This window comes from Atractosteus spatula, chromosome 3 (assembly GCF_055471065.1).
Source record: "Atractosteus spatula isolate fAtrSpa1 chromosome 3, fAtrSpa1.hap1, whole genome shotgun sequence".
NCBI lineage: Eukaryota > Metazoa > Chordata > Actinopteri > Semionotiformes > Lepisosteidae > Atractosteus > Atractosteus spatula.
In genome coordinates this window covers 73161139-73181254 of record NC_142708.1, presented here as the reverse complement: position 1 = coordinate 73181254, position 20116 = coordinate 73161139, and the positions used below count along the sequence as shown (strand labels likewise).

At 41.8% G+C, this 20116-nt stretch overlaps 1 protein-coding gene across 1 annotated transcript in view; it reads left to right on the top strand.

The window, feature by feature from the left end:
- Positions 1–5105: 5105 nt before the first annotated feature.
- LOC148838712 (leucine-rich repeat and fibronectin type III domain-containing protein 1-like protein) overlaps positions 5106–20116 on the top strand; it is an 84829-nt gene continuing 69818 nt past the window's right edge. Inside the window, exon 1 of the mRNA XM_088910330.1 lies at positions 5106–6385. The gene's annotated coding sequence lies outside the window, so the exon portion shown is untranslated. The remainder of the gene's footprint in view (positions 6386–20116) is intronic.

The window sequence follows — 20116 nt, the reverse complement described above, 5'->3', positions numbered from 1 at the left end:
ATTGATAATTAATTGTTCCAAAAAGAAGACCTACACGTATGTCATGCACATACAGAGTACAGTGTATCTCTTCTCATATTCTTGGGATCTCGCAACCTGCTCATCAATCCCAGGAACTGTCTGGAGCAGAGCTTCCCACCTGATCTCATTAACGTCTGGGCTTTCGCAGCCGAGCTCTCGGTTAAATTACAGACCTGAACCCTCAGCTGAGTAAACTGTTTGCTTACTTAGAGCTTTTAAATTGTTTTAACGGAGTTCGACAGTGGGGGGCAAACTCATGACAACGCCAGGGAAAGTGATAATCTGGAGACCACGTTTCCCAGCAGTCTTTGTCTACAGCTGTGTCTCCTCCATCCTTATGTGGAGGCAGTATGTGTCCTCAGAGCTATAGTACGTTGTTGTTCCCTCATCCAAGGGGGTTTAAAGCTAAATCCAAGTCTCCATACGCTAACCAACTCTAGGGCTCAATACTAGTGTAACTGTAGGGTCTGTGCAAAGGTGGTCAAACACTCTGCCTGTGAGGATGGGAACTGGATGGAGACGGATATTCTCTTTTTTTGCAGTTTCTTTCTTTACAGTCACATTTCCGCCTGCTGCATTCTGTCTCTCCCTTCCTGATCTTCCCCTTTCCTGGTCACATTACGTATATACAATCAGAAAACAAAGAAATGTAGATTAACGTAAACCTACAGAGTACAACAAGCAGAGAAAGCTGTATAGCTTGAAATATTTTAAACTGCGTAACTACATAAAACAGCAATGACACAGGATGTAAGCTTATACCAGCTTTAACGAGGAGCTATTACAACCTTTTGAACAGTTGGAGACCTTGAGCCAATCACAAACTTTTATCAAGTAACATGAAATCTGCACTCCTTTAAGATCAGAATGTGGCTTTAAAAAGACCTAAGCAAGCAATGTTCCCAATTTAATTAAGAATGCCATGCTTTTAAGTCAGCAATGTATTTGAACAATTTGGGGTTCAGATAAGTGAGAGCTCAACTGGAAAAAAAGACAAACGGTCATTATTGGGAAGTCCTGGTGCAAAGGTTCTGTCCTGGCAACAGAAAAAAGACATTGTATAAAAGCAGGCAGAACTTTTTTTTTTGACAAAGCTGCACTTATTCTTTCCTCTGAACTAGAATGTGATTTGATACTAAATGCAGGGGAGGCAGAATTGTGAAAATATTTGAACACTAATAAGATATGTAGCATGTTTGCATGGAATGTATGAACAATCAGATGTGACAGTACAGTGACAGAACAGTAACAATGTTACAGAACAGTAACATTGATGCAGTGTAAACAAGCTGTTGTTACTTTTTGAGGATTTTGCTGATGCCGATGCAGGGGGCCCTGGTGACGATGCTGCAAGCATGAAGCAGAAAGAAGAAGCGAAGCTTAAAAGATACCAGAGTGTCATCTCACTGGCTTGGCCTGTCTGATAGGAAGAGATCACAAGTCAGTTGAACCCATTAACTCAGAGCACTTCTTCATATCTGCCAAGCTGCAGAAAATCACTTGGCACAAATATTCACTGCTCAAGTGTCAAGCACTTTCAGCTAGACAAGGATCATTCTGGTGCCAGCTTCCATTTAAAACCTCTTAAGCTTGGGTTTGTCATTACATAGTGGACTTTTCCCATATGCATTTCAACAAAAAATTCCTTAAGTGCTTTCTTCTGGGTGCTCACGTTTCTCAAGCTCCCCACTCCACAGCAGTATAATTCCACAGGCGGTTCTAGTCCTCTGACATGCTCTCTGCTTGGCATACTGTACCTACAGTAAGTGAAAATTGTTCCAAGTCTGTGTACAGTATTTCTGAAGAATAACTTGCAAACTCATTTGTACTAATCAGATGTAAGGATGTAAGGTAAGAGACACACAAAGGTTTCCTCAATTGCTTTTTTTTAAAGAATTTTGTCATTTCTGAAACACCTCATTTTGTTCCATACCATGCTGTTAAATGACAAAGCATTTTTTAACATTTGTGTTCCACTGTGATGTCAAAAGAATTTAAGAAAGGTTAAAAATGATCAAGGGATCTAATCTGCCCATTATTTTAAGGTTTCCTTCAAGGGAGCCAGCAGCATGGTTTAGTAGCTTGTCCTAGTCACAGGTGCCTCTTGCTCACATTCTTACAGTAAGTATGTTTCCTTTGATCTTTCAGTTGTGCCTTTGTTTTGTAGCAAATATAATCTATCCCTCACTGCAATGCTGTCTCGTCAGCCAGTCTCTCTCAGTCCGTCTCATTTTTCTGTTTAACTGAAACACGCTAGCACATTACTGCACAGTCTCACTTTCAATTCAAGAGCCCTACAGTAATTACTGAGTTATAAAAGCCCTGCAAAAATCTGTTCTCTTCAGAGGAGATATGGAATTAAACAAGCTGGATACCTTCTTTAATTTATACAGACAGTTAGCTTAATCATAGGCATTCAGGCAGTTAAGCAGATCGCAAAAGGAAAAGCAGATTAACCGACCAAGTGTACTTACAGTACAGTAGCCATTAACTTAAACCTAATATGTTGCATTTTGCTCTATTTAATGAAATAAAGAATAAATATTTGTGGGGGGTGAACCTGAAGTGGAAGAAGGAGTAGGATTTCAAACCCAAGCACTGCTGTTTGTTTCTCATAAGGTTCACAGTTCTCAGTGCCAGGGCACAAGGGCACAGTGCTTTTATAAGTATAGCAGCAATACTGTATATGTTTCAGCACCACGGACAGCTCCCATTGCAGTATCAGCAAACATGCTCAGTACATAAGCAATTAAATCTGAAAAATACACGTGACAAAATAAATTTTATTCAGGGTTTAGTGCCACATCAGTGAATACACAATGGAATGGTGGTGTACCTTAACCATATGCTCCTCAGACTGGTCAGTCTGATTCTGACCCTTGGTTTCCAGCCCAAACTTGTCAGTTAGATGACACTATAGTGGCTTGAAGGCAAAACGCTATAGATTTGGAATAGCAGGTCCTTCCTGAAGTAGTTATCTGTCCTACCAATACCTGTGACCCCACTGGGATAGTTGCTATTCTCTTCTTGCCCAGGGTCCAATGGAGACACCCAATTCTGTACTCTGTACTCTGTTAAGGTACCGAGATGACAAGATCCGTTCTGTTCAGAGTCTGCCCTACTCTGGGTTCTCCTCAACTGTTGCAGTGGCCTACCTCTACCTCTCTCACCTTCCTTCTCTGCTAAGTAACCATGTGACCACTGCAAGACCTCATACTGCTGGGGTGTCCTTCACAACCGCCATTGACAAACCAGCTACTCTTCAATACCCCCAATAAAATGAGGAGCATCCACAAGCATCCAGCCACGATAGACTTTTATGTGTCTTTCAATTAAATACAGAAAATGCATTTTATACTTCTTTAATTATTTCTTAATATTTTCATCATCATGTGCATTCTACAGCTTTATTATTTTAAATGTATTGTGTTTAATTTCAGTATTTAACAAGGTTCAAAAGTAGGTCAGTCTGAGGTTATTAATTGTTGTTAAAGATAAGGGAATCTGGCTGACCAATATTAAGGCAAGCATGGAAGCTGGCAGCATACTGGAATACTGGAAAGAAATCAGTCGATCACTGAATCCTGGGGGACGAAGAGAATCACATTGCATGACAGCTGTAAAGAGTTAAAGGAATTGTGGACAAGAAGTCTTCATTCTTTAGAGACTGGTGGATCTGGACTAAGATTCCAGTTAAAGGGTTATCTACTTGGAGGCTCTTGACTACACCATATGAAGGAAGATGATCTGGGAAGGAGGCCAGCACTGCGAGACCTAAAGGTATCGAATTAAAGAAGCAAAATAAGAGCATCTCAAAGAGCTCAGTGTGATTGAACGCCACAGGCCATGACCAGATGTCACTGGAGACACCATCTGCTCCACCTGCCAAAGAGTGCAGTGCCCCCTATAGGCAGATTGGCCAACTACAGGTTTATGGAAGACAGTCGCCCTGTGCAGCAAAAGACTGCCAGTGAATGAATGAAATGTACCAAGTGATGTAGGCTACATTCAATTAGCTGGTTTTTAATTGGAAAAAAGAATTACATGCTATGGTGAATTACTGCTTACACAAAGTGAATGCACTTAAACAGAGCTCATACAAAAGAAACAGTCTTTGGAATCAATTACTGTCTTACTTATTAATTGGTTTGGGGGTTTGGATAAGTTTCTCTCCAGCTCTGGTCTCAAAGCATGAAACATTCCAGATCTGTGGCCAGCGCTTGTGCCAGGCCAATCAGAGTTTTCCCACTGCAGGCTCTTGACAGCACGAGCAAGAATACGACCGCACATTTTCTGTAAAGTGCTTTCAGGATCTCAGAATTTTTAGATAACTCCATCCCCCCTCAGAAGGCCAACTGGAAGCATTTCAGACAATGTGTGTGTGTGTTTGGGGGGGGGGGGGGGTACTGCAGCCTGTTTTGTATATACAACTGCTTGAATTAAGCAAATGGCTCAAGCATACAAAGAGCCAGAGCACATTCCAATATCATTTATATTGTACATGTAAATTTACAAATGGACATGCAGTTCCACGGGCAAGTCCAATCCCAGTATCTACCTTTAATTAAAATACTCATGTATGGTGTTTATGATATGGCCACTATCCATATTCAGCTTTGTTAGTGGCTAGCTTTGACAAACATGCCATGACTCATACTTGGCTCATAAAGACATACGTGATATGATAACATGCGTTAATAAAAATGATTATTTTTCAGTTATTTTCAATCACCATGCATTTACGGCTGTAATTAGTATTAACCACGACTGAACTCTAAGACACACAGTATTGCCACTTAAGGCAGAGGCTGCAGCAGGTACGATATTCACCATGCTTATTATTGTCGTTCTTACTACATTTGCACAGTGGTTCTCTACACGGCACAGGAAAAAAAAAACAGCTCGTTTTTTTTTAAACACGTACAAACTGTGAAGAAAAACACTAAGTTCCTGGCAAGTTTTCTTTTTTTTTTTCTGTGCACAAATATGGATCAACCAGCGCATTTCAAAAGTACAGTAGAATTTCAGCACACGTGACTGAAAGTGTGCCGATTTATATGCAGATACGAGGGCATCCCCTCCCTCTGCACATCGAGATAATTTCTCTCTCTCCCGCCGTCTCTGGGTACAAGCGCGCAAAACTGGACCTTCGTTCTCGCTAAAAAAAAAACCGAACCCTCTGTTCGATTATTCAGCGTTTTAATATACGCCGATGATAGATTCTCAAATACGCATCTGATGGGATGGCTCTGAACTAGCTGGGTGACAGGTACGCCTGGGGATGGGAGCAGTGCCCCGCAGCGACTGCGGTACAGTGTTATTAGGAGGGGAAAGGAGCGCGAGGCTGGGAGTGCCAGGAGAACTTGCGCGCGCTGAGCTGCTCTTCGGCTAGGCTCGCGCTCGCCTTCCAGGGCTGCTCCGACGGATTGCTGCACATCCTTCCTGCTATCTGCGCTCCTCAGCGAGGAATGACGAGGACCGTCATCGGAACCGTTGCGAGCAGATGCGCATAGGCTTCGGTGCCTACTGTACATGGGTTTCGCCTTCTTCTGGGATTAAAGAAAACGGGCGCCGAAGATGCATTTGGTTTACAACACACACTGAAAGACAGAGCACGTCTTCCCCTGGATCTGCCTTCTGATCAACGAAAAATACACTGTCCTCTACGTTTGGACTTACAAAAGTTCAAGGTTAATGTCACGAATTGGTGAGAGCCTTATCGGAGACGCTGGGCTGTTGTAGCGTTTAAATTCTTTGAACACCCCTGTTTCTTAACTTGCATTTTTTTTAAATCTTTTACCGTCCTTCCCAATACGGAATACATCTTTGTCCCGCTATGGCACTTTCTGTGGTGATTTCTTACACGCATCTTTTTATCGTTGTTCTTAACTAGGAGGAGGGTGACTGGCGAAGCATTGCTCGGTTGCACTGAAGCTACTGGACAAGGACAAGGCACCCCGTCCAAGAGACAGAAATGTTTGCAGTTCTCACGCAGCCTGCCGTGTGCAATGATTAACTGAAGCCGAAAGCGAGACACGGCTCGGGCGTACATTGCTTTGCTCCCCGTCTTTCCGGGAAGCGAGTTGCTGTGAGAGGCAAGCCTCGGCGGGCAGAGTACAGTACGCGCATTTGAATCCCGTCGTGAATCTCAGCATTGTATGCATCTAAAACCAACTCCGATGCCAGTCCTTCGCTCGCGCCGCGTTACAGCACCCTGCGCTGCTCCTGGCTGCAGCTCTGAGTGGGTACAGGAGAAGCTCTCGCTGTAAGAGAAGCGTCTAAGCTGGGAGCTGCAAGGCAGCCCTCGCTCGACCCGGCGACAGTCCCTGCAGCACGGAGGATCTTCGGGAGTGGGGTGCGGAAGGTAAGCGGCTTGCTTGATTCACGCTGTGCCTGTCTGCGACCGCCAAACTACAGAATGAACTCCGCGCCGGTGCCAGCGCGTCTGTTGTCTGTGGTACGCTGGCCTGAATTTAACTGCTGGTGCTCGGCGCTTCACTTTGTAGGAAACCAAAATCACAATCACCTTGAAAGAGAGACCCCCCACTGTATGCATCTGTCCTGCAGTTTGGAACAATATTTGTTTTAATGTATGTAGGTTTTTTTTTTGCGTTACGAAAATGTTACGGTTATCCATAATGTGCCCCGATACATAAAGTACAAAGGAGCTAAGAATGGCTGTTTCACAGCACTTAAAATAAAGGTAATGTAGAATATCTCATTTTAACCCTTCTTAGCTTATTTTAATATCTATCCGTGATCACTTACCCCGGAATTTTGTACAGCGATATATTGTAGCTAATTATAGGCTCAGGAATCATTTTTAATGTTTTCTAAGCATATGCTCACTATCTGCTCAAAAATTATATTAAAAAACAAACGTTAAGAATAACAGAAATTATTTTCGTATACAGCGATCGATCTATAAAAAGGAGAATCAAACTGAGGATCCGGTAAAGTTTTAATGATTAATTTGAATGTGTTCGTTTCTTTTAAGCGAGATTCATACATATTTTTAATACATTTTGTAGACAGTGGGTGCATCTTTGTCTTCTTATAGATGTGTGTAGTGCCCTTTGAGTCTGTCCTTCCTGTTTATCCAGAAATGGGCAAAATAGTTATCTTTGAATTCGTGAATACTTGTATGTGTATATTTGGAGTGTCAACTTACAGTTACGTGGTCTTCTCCTTTCGGACGTACGGTATAGCATACGGAATGGAAGAGAAACGTTTTAGATCTCTAGAGGAAACATTCAATTGAAATGCGTCTTGGAATCAGCAAGAGGCAACGCCTGAATGAAGATCTGGACTCTGTCAGCGATATTGCAGCATAAGGTTTGAGGTACGGTAGTAAAAAAGTGAAGCACTGCTAGTATTCTCTTCATTATGGTAGTACAGCTGTTTCAGCACCAGAGACAGCTCCCGGTCCAGTTGGTGTCTATGGATGTGTTGGACGTGTGATGCCTGTTTTTAGTTGTCTTTTTGATGTGTTCGGGGTTCTCAGTAGTTAAGGAAACGAATCCCTTCACACAGCTAAAAATGTTTGCGCTGGTTTTCGGCTTTCATGTCTCTGTCGGTACCTTTGGGAGTCACATCCTGATTACGTGACAGAATTCGAAGTGATTCATGAATTTACAGCTCCGTTCTGTTCTCTTAGGTAATAGAAGCAGATCGAGACCGAAAAAAAAAACCCCAGCACGACCGACGCAAAAAAATAATCAATCTATTAAAGCTGGTTTTGATTCGATTCTTTGGGTCATTTGGCTGGTTGTTAAGCACAAGCAACTTGAATGAATCAATTGTTATTATCACCTTCAAAGGCGGCAGTTAAAAAAATCCAGAAATATGATCCTTTTCTGTAGGCTAGTGGATACAAATTTATTTATGTTACAAAGCTGTCAAAATCCGTTATTTTAATCAAGAAAGACATAAATGCCATACAGTAACTTATACAGATGTCTGCTGATATATACCTTTGTCAATTACATTCAATCCCAAACACACACATGCATGGACTCAGACAGACACAAATATCTTATATATTAATGCAAAAGGGTAGTGTTACATTTGTTCTGTTAAACATGAAAGAATTCAATATTAGCATCTAGCAGTCTCCCGCCATTTGAATTACTGGTAGGGAGGGTCTGCTACTCGAGAATTCACTGGTACGATCAAAGAAAATGGGGATCAGGAGACTTTGGTTCGACAGTAACAGCAGCTGAGCAATAATTACATAATTCCAACCTCCAAGATGGAAAAAATCTGGCAGGAAACTTTGCAGCTTTACAGATAAAAAAAGCGAGAGAGTAGAAGTTCCAAATTCTCTGAGCCTGGAATCCGTTTATTTTAGTATTTCTTAAGATCTGATTACGGAGTGTCTGAAAATTATTTATGAACTGCATTTGTGGAGGACCTGACAGGTGTAATAAGACCCTAAGGGCACACCATGCTCAATAAAGATGAAATTATTGTGAAGATATATTTTTTATCTGTCAAGGCTGATCTGTCTCTGTGCCATGTATCCAATGTAAAGCGTATTATCTTCCCAATGGAGGGCGAATGTTCCTGACGAATGAGCTATTGACTCTGGAATTATACAGCCATAGCCTACTTTGTGGGAACGTCCAGACTCAGCTGCTTCTGAAACAGGGAGGCATCTCAAGTGCAATGTGAGCAACTTGTACATTCAACATTATGACGAGTAAATTACAGTGGTTACTGCATGGCAGAGATCTCAAAATCCAATGCAATCCCAAGGCAAAGTCATTCCCTGATATGCTGTATGATTTCACCAGTATTAAATGTATTAGCTTTTTTATTTCTCAAATTCGATGCAATATATCTCAGCAGAATGTGTGTGTGTGGGTGGGGTTAAATAAAACAGTATTCTCATTCCACAGCTACAATTGGAGAAGTTGGACCACTTACCTGTTCTGACAGGTTTATATGCATACATGTTTGAACAGCTGCACAGCTCAGTGCTCTTTACAACCAGACAGTCAGTAGGAATCTACAGTCTTTCAACAGCAATGGAACAAAAATGATACGCAGGTTTTAAAAATCAGAGAAGCAACACTTTGTCTGCTGGCTAACAAATAAGGCTTTTGGACAGTGCGTATTGGGTATGACCCATCGCTACAGATCTTCAGGGTGTTTCTTGCAATCATTGGGTTGCCGTTGCTGAAGAGATTTAGCCTTCATCCTCACAGTCTACCTGTTCACCTGAGACTGCAGTGATTTCATCAGTACTGCACACTCAGCCTGGTGTTACAGCTTTCTCAAACACAGCGTAGGGGAAGCACAAAGAAACAGCATGCATGATCCTTTCTTTGGCCATGTTATGCATGTGGCTATTTTAAGAAAAACCACTGATATTCTTTAACTGTTGAGCCTCTGCTCATCATTCACTTTGTAAGCATATGCAAATAAATTAAATAGTCTTGTCCCCAGAGCCCCAGAACTGTACAGAGACTGATGAACTGGTAGAGATGGCTTGTTTAGCCCCACACTGAGGCTTGCTTGCTATAGCTCTCAGTGCGCCTGAACTGATCTTTCAGACTTCAAAAATTAAAAAGCCAAACATGAGTTCACAGAATATATTTAGTAAGTGATCTACAGTATATAGGATAAGTCAATAAGTAAAGTGCACTTGTGAATTGTCAAATCAGTAGCTTTACAGGTGGAGAAGAGTGATATCTTTTTTGTTTAGGGAGTCCCCTTTAGTATTCCTTCACCAGGTGATGGAAGTCTCATGATGACAGGATATTGTTCGGTCCCTGAGCTATTCCTGCACGGCCACTTGAAGCTCGTCATCGCTGAAGTTTCAGCCTCCAAGAGCTTCCTTTATCAAGCCAAACCACCGGTGGGGCAACAGCTCATGCCCAAGCCCACATTGTAGCCCACACAGTGCTCAGAAAGATAGGGGTGGTATGTGCTCCGTGATGCTTTGCTACTATTGCTGTTCAATGGCTCTTGCAGAAATGCAGAACGCGTGGCTCTTCTTCCTGTTTCACGGTGCAAACCGCAACAAGTGACCAGAATACTCTCATTCTCCTGACACCTGGTCATGACTCAAACTTCTCGCGGTGTTGGTGACAGTTTTCAGATTAACATCTGTTTGACCTGAGTGTTTCCCATGAATGACTCAGGGACCAGAGTCATTCATGGGAACCAGCATCATTTCATTCCGAGGAGAGGACATGTCAAGTCTTGTGACGAAGTGTGCGGGGATTCTGCTGAAACTGAAAACGCTCTTGCCCGCCTCTTGAGCTACAGTATCTGGTGGATTATTCATATTTTTGGTAATTTACTTATTTTTGGATGTGAATGTGTATAATATGCTTCTTTGGACACACTATTAAGATATTGCTTGATTTTTGGAGACAGGATAGACTTAGTTCCCTGTAATCCACAAATCTTCTATGTGTCTGGGGTAGTTATATATCAGGTAGGTGCTGACTGTGACTGGGATTCCCAAGTCATCAGAGGACAACTGGCTGAATGCTGAATTTCCAGGCATGTCCCAATGGGTAGTGATTCAGGATTCATCTCCTGGATGTCCTGGGAACTAGGGGAAGGAAGAAAAAGATGTCTGGTTCTTCCTACTGAAGCCTCAAGGACTGCAAATTGAAGGATCAAATACGATCACATATCCTCAGGCTATTCCTATGGTCATTAAACTAAAAATAACCATTCTCTTTCGACCCACAACTTGCTTCCGCAAAGTTCCGCATACGTTTGGTTCACCACAGAAGGTATCGTACCTCGCCTAGAAAGACTGACAGCTAGTGTTGGTGTGAAATGGATAATTGCACAGCTAAATGATATTGTGGAGACAAATTAATAAATGATTTCAAATGAAAAATACACATTTGCTCTTTTAATAGTGGTTGTGTGTTTGGGGTTAATCTGATCCAAACCGCAGCAATAATTTACACAAACATGTAATAGAAAATTAATGGAAGCAGGCCTACTAAGCTTTGTTTTTTTTTTCCACCTGACAAGAAACACATCATTGATGTGAAGCCGCCAGGGTTGTAATCATTGCTGCTAACCTTCTGAGTCTGATACGTAACAAATAGTAACTGTCACATTGTTACATAATAATGCCTCAACAATTAGCAAGTCTCTGTAAGGGTGCAGATGAAAAAAGAATCGAGTCCTTTGAAACACCAAACACTTGTTATGAATGAGCCAGCTGTTCTCTGGCTCGTTTTAATTGTGTTTTTCATAGTTCAGGGGCACTGCGAAAAACACATGCATTGATCACTCTAGGACACAGCTGTGTACAGGGTGCTGGGGAGATGTGGGGTTTGACTGATACAAAGGTTCTGTCACCATGAGGCAGTGGTCCTGTCTAGACAACACAGTTTGCCCGTAGCTCTGAAGATTGACTGCAAGACCTTTAGAGTCTTACACGGTCAGGCATCTGTCCATCTCTCTGAGCTAACAGGCCACTGCACTCCAGGGCTCACTCAGCCTCCTGAAAGCACTGACCTTCCCCTGCTCCTGAGCTCTTTACTACTAGTTTCAGAGCATGCTCTTACACTGTTGTCTCTAATTTCCTCTCAAAGGATTTCAGACATGTTTTTGTCTCTACATCTAAGCTACAAAGTAAGGCTGTCTCGGTTTTCACAGCATAGTGATAACAAATTCAGGGCAGGTCTCTGTCTGGAGCTGCAGGTGTATAAGGTGTATATTGACAAACAATAAAACTCAGCAACAGATGCCAGGCTTACATGTTAAACCTAATGTTCTTCTGTTACATGGACAGATAAATAGTTAATGTATCCATTAAATTAACACAGCAGTCGAATGTACTAAAATAAAGTTCAAGAAGGATTCACAGTCAGCTCAGAATGACATCAGACAATCTCATTTCTTAAGGAAGAGAGGCAGTCTCTCAGACCTAACTCTGAAGCATGCAAATTGCTGAGTGCTTTTTATGCATGCAATGCAGTAGTGACCAACACTTTTGTGTCAGGAGGAAAGGATATATTTGGATGGAGAACAGATGATCAGCTAAACAAGATGACCAACTACTCGAGTTGTCAAACAGCTCTCAGGGGTGGTGCCCTGGTCATCTTAAATAACCTTTACTGCCTCTGGGTTACACAGAAGAGTGACCACTTCATTGTTAAAGCCGTTTCTCACTGTCCCAACCTGATCTGAGATGTTGTGGGGCTGCTAGGGGTGGAATAACTTCCAGCATTGCCCAGGTGGGGGCAGCACTAGACATCCACCGGTGTCTAGCTTGACAGGTAAACCCGACTCCATGGGCTGCTGCTAAAGATGAAGTCAAAATTACAATCCAACCAGATTCTCTGGGCGGTGGAGCGCAGCTGGACGCAGTGCCAGAATGATTGCACACATTCTCAAGTCAAGCCGCTGTACTGTGATAAAGCCTTGTTGATGAACTGGGAAGATGACACGAGCGCAGGCTTACAGTGATGCTAACTTTGGGGGGAAAAAAAATGTACTGTTAATCTTTCCAAATGCTAATTTATCATAAGGATTAGTTAAATGGTGTAGAACCGTGACAGATGTGCTTTATTAAACTAAACAGAAAATAAATGATCCAATGTTTGACACAGCAATAAGATTTGGTGTTCATTACTCCAGCTTATTGGGATTGTTTATTGTAATTCATGAGTGCATCGTTGGAAGGAGCAATAAATCCTTACAAATACTTTACCTTTTCAAATGCCATGCCTCGTTGTATGTTATTTTAAGAAATAGGATGAGCCTTGCTGTGTTTTTCAAGATGTTTCAGAGAGAAATTTCCTCCTGCACTGTCTTGCTGTGTTATTAATTAAAGACACTGTTTGGAAGATGTCCTGGATCATCCTACAGCAGTGGTTTAACAGCGACCACCTTTAAGACCTTTTCAATAACTTACCCAATTCAAAATGAATTCCAACAGAAGAACAGAGAGTCTGACTGAGTACTTTAAGCACTTTCTCTGATCTGCAAAGCCATTATTTTTTAAATTTCATTCTGTCAGCACTCTCACACAAGTCTGAGCTTTCATGCTTTAATCATTAATTTGTGTCTTCTCTTCTCACTACATGGCTAGGATTGATAACTTCAAATTCCATCATTTTTGAATAATTTGAAATTCATTACCAAAAGGATTAAAGGTCTTCCGACAAAAAATGCAGGAAACCTTTCAACATCAAACTTCATCAGTTGGATGAAACGAAAAAAAGATTAACCCAAAAACTGAACGTGTTGCTCGCTCTTAGTGCTGTTTGGGAGCATATGTGCACAGCAATTTGAAATCTTTTGATAACCAATCCTTCAGCAGCTTCTGATTCGATACTGCACATCAACTAAACAAAGTAATAAAGCTCATCGTATTTCCACGGCTAATTAAAAAGGTAGTGCAATTAAATAAACTGTAAATACATGATATTCTCATCGCTGGTTTTAGAACAGTGGTAATCCCTGTGTCACACTGCGCACAAAAGAATCACTAACAGGACTTGATTCTTTAGCTTATGTGAACTGCATTTCCTGAACGCCTCTGGGCAAAATGCATAAGTTATTAGAGTGTTCTTCATGAATCTTTCATTTGAGTGCAATGGAGCAGTGAACAAATGCAGCTCAACTAACTTGCTCAGAACATTAATTGGTTCGATTGATCAAACAGTCATTGTCCAGAATGATCACTGTTTTTATGATGGGTCCCGTTTTTTTCCAGTGCTGTCATGCTGATTTGTTATCCTAGTAAGAAAAGACCCTTACCTTGCAGAATTTCAGCCTTCACTGATCAAGGTTCCACTGAGCAGTGTTTGCTACCTGGCGGTTCAAAAAAACAAACCCTTCCTGTCACAGTGCAGGAAGTGTCTGAGCTGCTCCATCGCTTTCACAATTAAATCTCCATGCAAGATGCTGCTGTGTTGCACCCTGGAATTCTGTGCAGTGCAACTGAACCATGAGAAGGAAACACTGAAAGGTCAGTGGAAAGGAAATTTCCTTAGGCCTAAAACAAATGGTGTGTCTGTGTATGTGTGGGGAGGGGTCATACTGGCAGAAGTTGTACGGATTTCCAAGGCTTTACAAAGAGCTATGTAAAATAACTGCATAGCTCAGTCACAGACATGGTGCAGTGATGTGAAACCCTGCATGCAAAATCGCCATCCTGACACCAATTATTAAAAAGAAAAATATCTGATAAAATTCTTAACTGTCCACAGGAGGAACCTCACATGCTGAAGAATTCCTCCTGCCTGTTTTGGTGAGGTCCTCTGTAGTGCCGCTCTCTCACGGCCTATTTAATCCTATTAGCTACAGCTTTGCGGTTTGACTCTGGGCATCAGGGAGCAAGACCACGCTTCAGTATCGGCCATATGTCAGCGCCCTCCCAGGTGCCCAGTAGCTCTCCGCAGTGGAAGATGTGCAGCGTGCCTGAGAGCTCATCTGTCAGAGCCTGGCTCTTTGAGCTCACACAGCAGCCTGTTTCAGATAGAACAAAGCACCTGGACATTCGTCCGTCTCAATATTCTGTTGAGAATGCTAACGCTGTAGTCTTAACATTTTGACAAATTGTTTGCAATACATTTCAATATCATTAAAGTTGGCTTAAAGGAAGGAGAGGTTATGCTACACAAACAGTGGCAAATTGAGGATTTCTCTTTCTTTCACGTCTGTAGCTGCTTGCACAAAAATCAATCGCAGTTAAACATTTGCTGTGTGAAGATGCTACTTAATTCAAGTCCATACCGCTACAAGCTCAGAAAGAAAAATCTGGATCCATACTTTTTAAACCTTGTAGGTCAACACTAAGTCCCAGACAGTTCTTTTCCTCATATCCCAATTCACTACCATATTATAGAATGTTCCAGAGGGGTGTGGTACATCCAATTTCTAAAACTTGATTTCTTTCATGAAAAAAATTATAGCAGCACACTAAAGCACTCCCTAAAATTGGGTTCAAATGAGTGACTGGGGCAAATGACTGGAACTGCAATTATCAGATGCAGAAGAACCAAACTTACAATGCAGACATAGGAAAAATAATTAAAGTGCAGTTGAAATTAAGAATTGAAAGAAAAATGTATCACCAAACATTCTAGCCTTTTCTACTCTGTACTCTCACAAGACAAAAGGAAGATGAACTCTCTGAAATGTGAAGTTGTTAAAACACCCATTTTCAACTGAGAATTTAAGCCTTTACTTGGTGCAGAACAGGCATACAGTAACTGTCTGTTTAAACTTAATGAGGAAACTTGAATCACTTTTCCGCTTTCTTTTTTTAAAGTGAATGCTGTGCTCCGTCAGAGTATTATTGAACAAGTAATCATCTTTCGCATTTATGCTCTGCAAATGTTTAATTTTTAATAGCTCAAAAATGTCAAACTTCCACGGTGTTTCGGATCTAAAATTCTTTCTTTCATTTTCCACCTTCTGGTTTCACTAATGCATTTAAAACCAAGAACAGGAGGCATGTCTTTACACAAAGGGCTGTGGGAGTATGGAACACCCAGATATACTGTTGAAGCCCATTCCCTGGCTTCTTCCCTGATCCCTGGATCAATTAACTACGAACCACCAAACAGACTAGATGGACCAAATGGCTACCTTTCATTTGTGACCTCATATGTTCACAAATGCTCAGTATATCATCACTTCAAAATCCTTCAAAAACACAGCCTGAGCTGGAAACATGGACCCCCTTTTGAATTTAGTAAAAATCTAAATCAATTCAAGTCTGCACTACTGAAAGCTTATGGATGGATAAATGAATTACCCTTATGCAGAGGATGCAAATATGCTAAACTCAGGTTTCATTTCTCACATTCCCACAAAGCCAGCTCGTTGGAGATGATCTCAGCAAAGGTGTTTGACCTCGACTATTATAAATAACTCTTCAGGGTTCTGCCAATTTTCCCTGCAGCTTATTTGCAGTCCAGAAGGCAGGTTCAAATGTAAGAAATAAACAGAGCTTGATTGCAGATTCATAATTACTGTAACAGGAGGTTCTAACTTTTACACTGTGCAATTTCACTTTTTGGACTGGGTTTGACGTTTGTAATCATTTGAACATTTGATCTAAACCAGGCTGTTTAGAACTCCCATTAATTGTCGATGTTGCCCCTAATAGACCTGGCATAATTATGTTGTCAGGTGCATATTTGCATATTTATTATTCTCTCGAGATTGATTTTTTTTGTGAGACATCACAATCAGATTAACCAACCCTGTTTAAAATTTCCTAGAAAAGGGTGTAGTGTGAGTGATTAAAAACAAAAATTACAAAAGTTTTCCTTGTTCAGTTGAAATACAGGATTCGATCTCTTCACAGCAGCAGGGACATCCTCTCATTGAGAAGAAACAGTAAGGTAATGCAAGCTGCAACCCGGCAAAGTTCACTCCAGCTGGGACAAATGACAACTTGACTTCTTCGCCTTGACAGAAAAGTACTGACAGAAATCTCCCACTGCCATAATGTGATGTCCAGTGTGCAAATACATTACGTCCCCTTTGATGGTCTTGGGAAATTAGATGAACAACAGAGGGGGGTGTTGAGGTGGAGCTTTTTTGTTGGTTTGTTTCAATGCATAAATTCTGCAAGGAGGCTCTCCAGTTGTGTCTTTAAGTGTACATCATTGAATTTATCGTACATTCTTTTAGGCTTTTAGACTTCACTTCATTCCTGCTTTCGGCTGCCAAATGAACAGTGCCAAAATTGTCTCGGTAATGCACTGTAAGAGTGCAAAGTTATATAAGGAACTGCTGGAATGTTAAATGAGACTGGGAAAGAGGTCTGGTCCTCATTCCTCATTCCTTTTCATTTGCCTTTGTGATGACAGAGAAAAGTCATCCTATCAATTAGCAGAAAATAAAAGAATTCAAGAATCTTGTAAGTGCTGCATGCATCATAAGGAAAACAATCTACTTCAAATGAAAAATATATATATTTTTTGTATTTGGAAATAAAAAAATGCTCCATACAGTATTGTGTTATATATGAAATGATCAACGAATAAATCATGAGTCATGACGTCATGCCTATAGACATAGATATGATCCAGGGCCACGATCAAAGAGAGTTCATCGTTTATTCTAGCTCCCGACCTGACATCGAGTCAAATGTCATAACCTCAAAGACCTCAAAGCTCTGGCCCTCCTTTAACAACCAACAAGGGTTCTAGTTTACATGACAAGCGCACTTCACCTTGTCAGAAAGAAATGTCACATGCATTGACATTGCCTGGCTTCCATGTGCTTCCACAGTACACAAACGTCATTTTGCGCTTGCTCCCGGCTGTGCCTCAAGCACATTATCGCCAAGCTGGACCAAATTGGATTTGAATTCCTGTGTCTTCTCCAATAACTTCATAGTGGAGCATTGGTGCTTCTTGGAATGAGCTGCTTTCACATACAGTATGAGCCACGATTTATCCAACAGCACAAGAAGGTGCAAACTGAATGTTTCCCATGGACAGATCTGTAGATCAAGTTTGGTGGGAAGGGGGGTATAACACTGGATCCTTGCTGGCTTCCTGCATTTTTTTCAAAACAAGGCCTTTTTCCATTAGTGTGTCTCAACCACAATGCTCTGACGGACGCAGGTTTTGAAGTCGCAAGCTTCAAACTAAACCCATCTATGAAAATTCCGAAACAAAGGAGATGCAGCGGCGATTTTGCTGAAAACAACCAAAAGAAAATTCACTATGGAATACTCTCAGGCTGCCGCAAAAACAAGAATAGAATTTTCCCCTGTTCTGTCTGACACTAAGAAATCCACTCAATGCAGCCAGAAATAGTGTAGGAGGTGTGGAGAGAAGACGATAAAATCCTTTGCCTTTTCTTCAGTCTCAAGCTCTGGGTTTGCGTCCAGCTCGTACACCAAGAAGAAGCAGTCTTTAGTTCTAACCAGAGTGGGTCTTCCTGTTATAAACTGTGACCTCCCACCACCTGTGACTCCTGCAGGATCTCACAGCTTTGAAATCTCCCCTTGGCTGAGCTCGAGCAGGCAGCAGATGGGAAGGCTCAGGTCAGCACAAAGGAGGCTCCAGCAGATCTGCCATCTTCTGTGCGTGTGGCTCATACTGTAAACACTCCTTCCATCACGAGTGCTGCATTCGCTATACTTCACTGTGTTTCACTTTGCAGGAAACCATTGAAAGAAATTGCTCTCATCCTGTGACTAATACTGATGGTTGGTCTAGCAGGTCCTCAAGGGCTGCAGTCCTGCAGATTTAGTTTAGGGGGTTTTATTAAATTGCCATGTGCTTAATAATCAGGAAACATTTGTTGCATTTGTTCAATTTGGCGAAAAACTGGTTCACTCGAGTGGACAAGAACAGGAGGGACTGGATGAAAAACTGGTCCCACACAGCTCCCCCTCCTACTGTCGTCCTCCAGGACATAGAGCTGCCCAGCTCTCTGCGGACGTGTTGTTCAATCTCAGGTGCAAATGTCAATGCCAACGTAAGCAGTATTTCTCCATTTTACCATCTTTTTAAATGTCATGAAGGAAAGGCTTCGATTTTTCTCAGGCGCTGCCCTGATAAAAGCTCAGTGTGACAGAAACACAATAGGAGGACAGATAAGACCGCATCTAATGGAGTTTCTGATTTTCCAGATGTCCTTAATCCTGTGTACCCTTCCAGCTGGAAAGGCCTGCAGAGCTTTTTCTTTCGGTCATCCCACCCCTTCCTGCTTTCCCCAAAAACGAAATACCTAGTGCCTACAAAAGCCTATCCCCATTCCCATGCAGGAAGACCTACCAGTTGATTTGCGAAATTATTACCTTTCTATAGGTTCCAGCCAAGACAATGTGTGCTGTCAGTGATAAGGCACCATGACAGCTCTGCCCTAAGCATAAAGTGTCTGTGTTGGCACATCTCCTGCATGACAGGAACAGTATTGATAATGACACAAAGATGCTCTGAAAGAACAGCAGCTCCTCTAGTATTCTGCTGGGATTTCTTTTTTTTTTTCTCGTTTTCTCTTTACTTTTTCTGCTTTTTCATTCCCCCAACCCCCCCGTTGCCCACCCTCACAACTTTTCCCTTCGCTTTCTTTAAAAGAGAAGACTGGAGAGGAACAATAAGCCTTTCGGTTCTCAGGAAATGTGAGGATGGCTGGTACCGACAGTAACAGAACTCTCACACACCTGAGATAAACTGGCAACTCTTGGGTAGGTGTCAGCTTTAATTACTTTTTATCCTTCCTACTCGAGTTAGAGCAGTGCAGTCTTGCAAGGTGTTACCACCTGCCTCTAGGCAGAGTAAGACATAAGAACACAAGATAATAAAAAAGGGCAATAAAAGACAAGAGGCCATTTGACTCATTCTGCTTGTTTAGTTGCAAGGTCAACGCATCCATTATGGTCAAGAAAGCTGAAGCAGTTAAAGACATTTGGAGTGTCACAGGAAGCAATGACCCTTTTTTACAGATTTGCCATTGAGAGTGGTTTGAGCTGTGTGGTTTCACAACACCTCTACTCAGCGGCTACAAAGAGTTGCGCATATCGTCTCCAAAATTGTAGGATGCCACCATCCCTGTATGGACTCGCTCTCTAGACTGGAACACAAAGCTCCAGAATAAACATGTAGCTTGTTTGGTGGCTAGTAGCTAGCTGTTCAGGGCATCTCATCCAGCTGTTCCTTGACAGAAGCAATGGTATCGGCTTTGATGACACACTTGGGTAGATTGTTCCAGACCCCGCCACCCTCCGTGTAAAACCTGCCTCCTGTTCTCAGTTTTAAATGCCTTTGGCTGTGCCCTCTGATTCTTTATTCAAAAGTAAAGAGCTTCAATTAGCCTGTCAGGGTAGGACGTTCCTTTGGGCCTCTGAATATAGCTGGTTGCTCTTTTTGTGGACCAAGAACAGCAATATTAAATCTAAACTAGTGAAACTGTCCAATTTGAATACAAAGTCCCTCGATTTAAATTCCCAAATATTTCTTTTACCGTATTTTAGCCTCCATTGCATATGTGGCTGAGAGAGGCTCAGAATTCTTTCCTTCTCACCTGTGCTTGCAGTTCAGTAAACTTTGCTTTCCATCCTTTGATTGTCTTTCTTTTCGGATGCAAATCTGTCTATCCCAACAGTGGTGAAGGGTGAAGTGGGGAGCAGCCT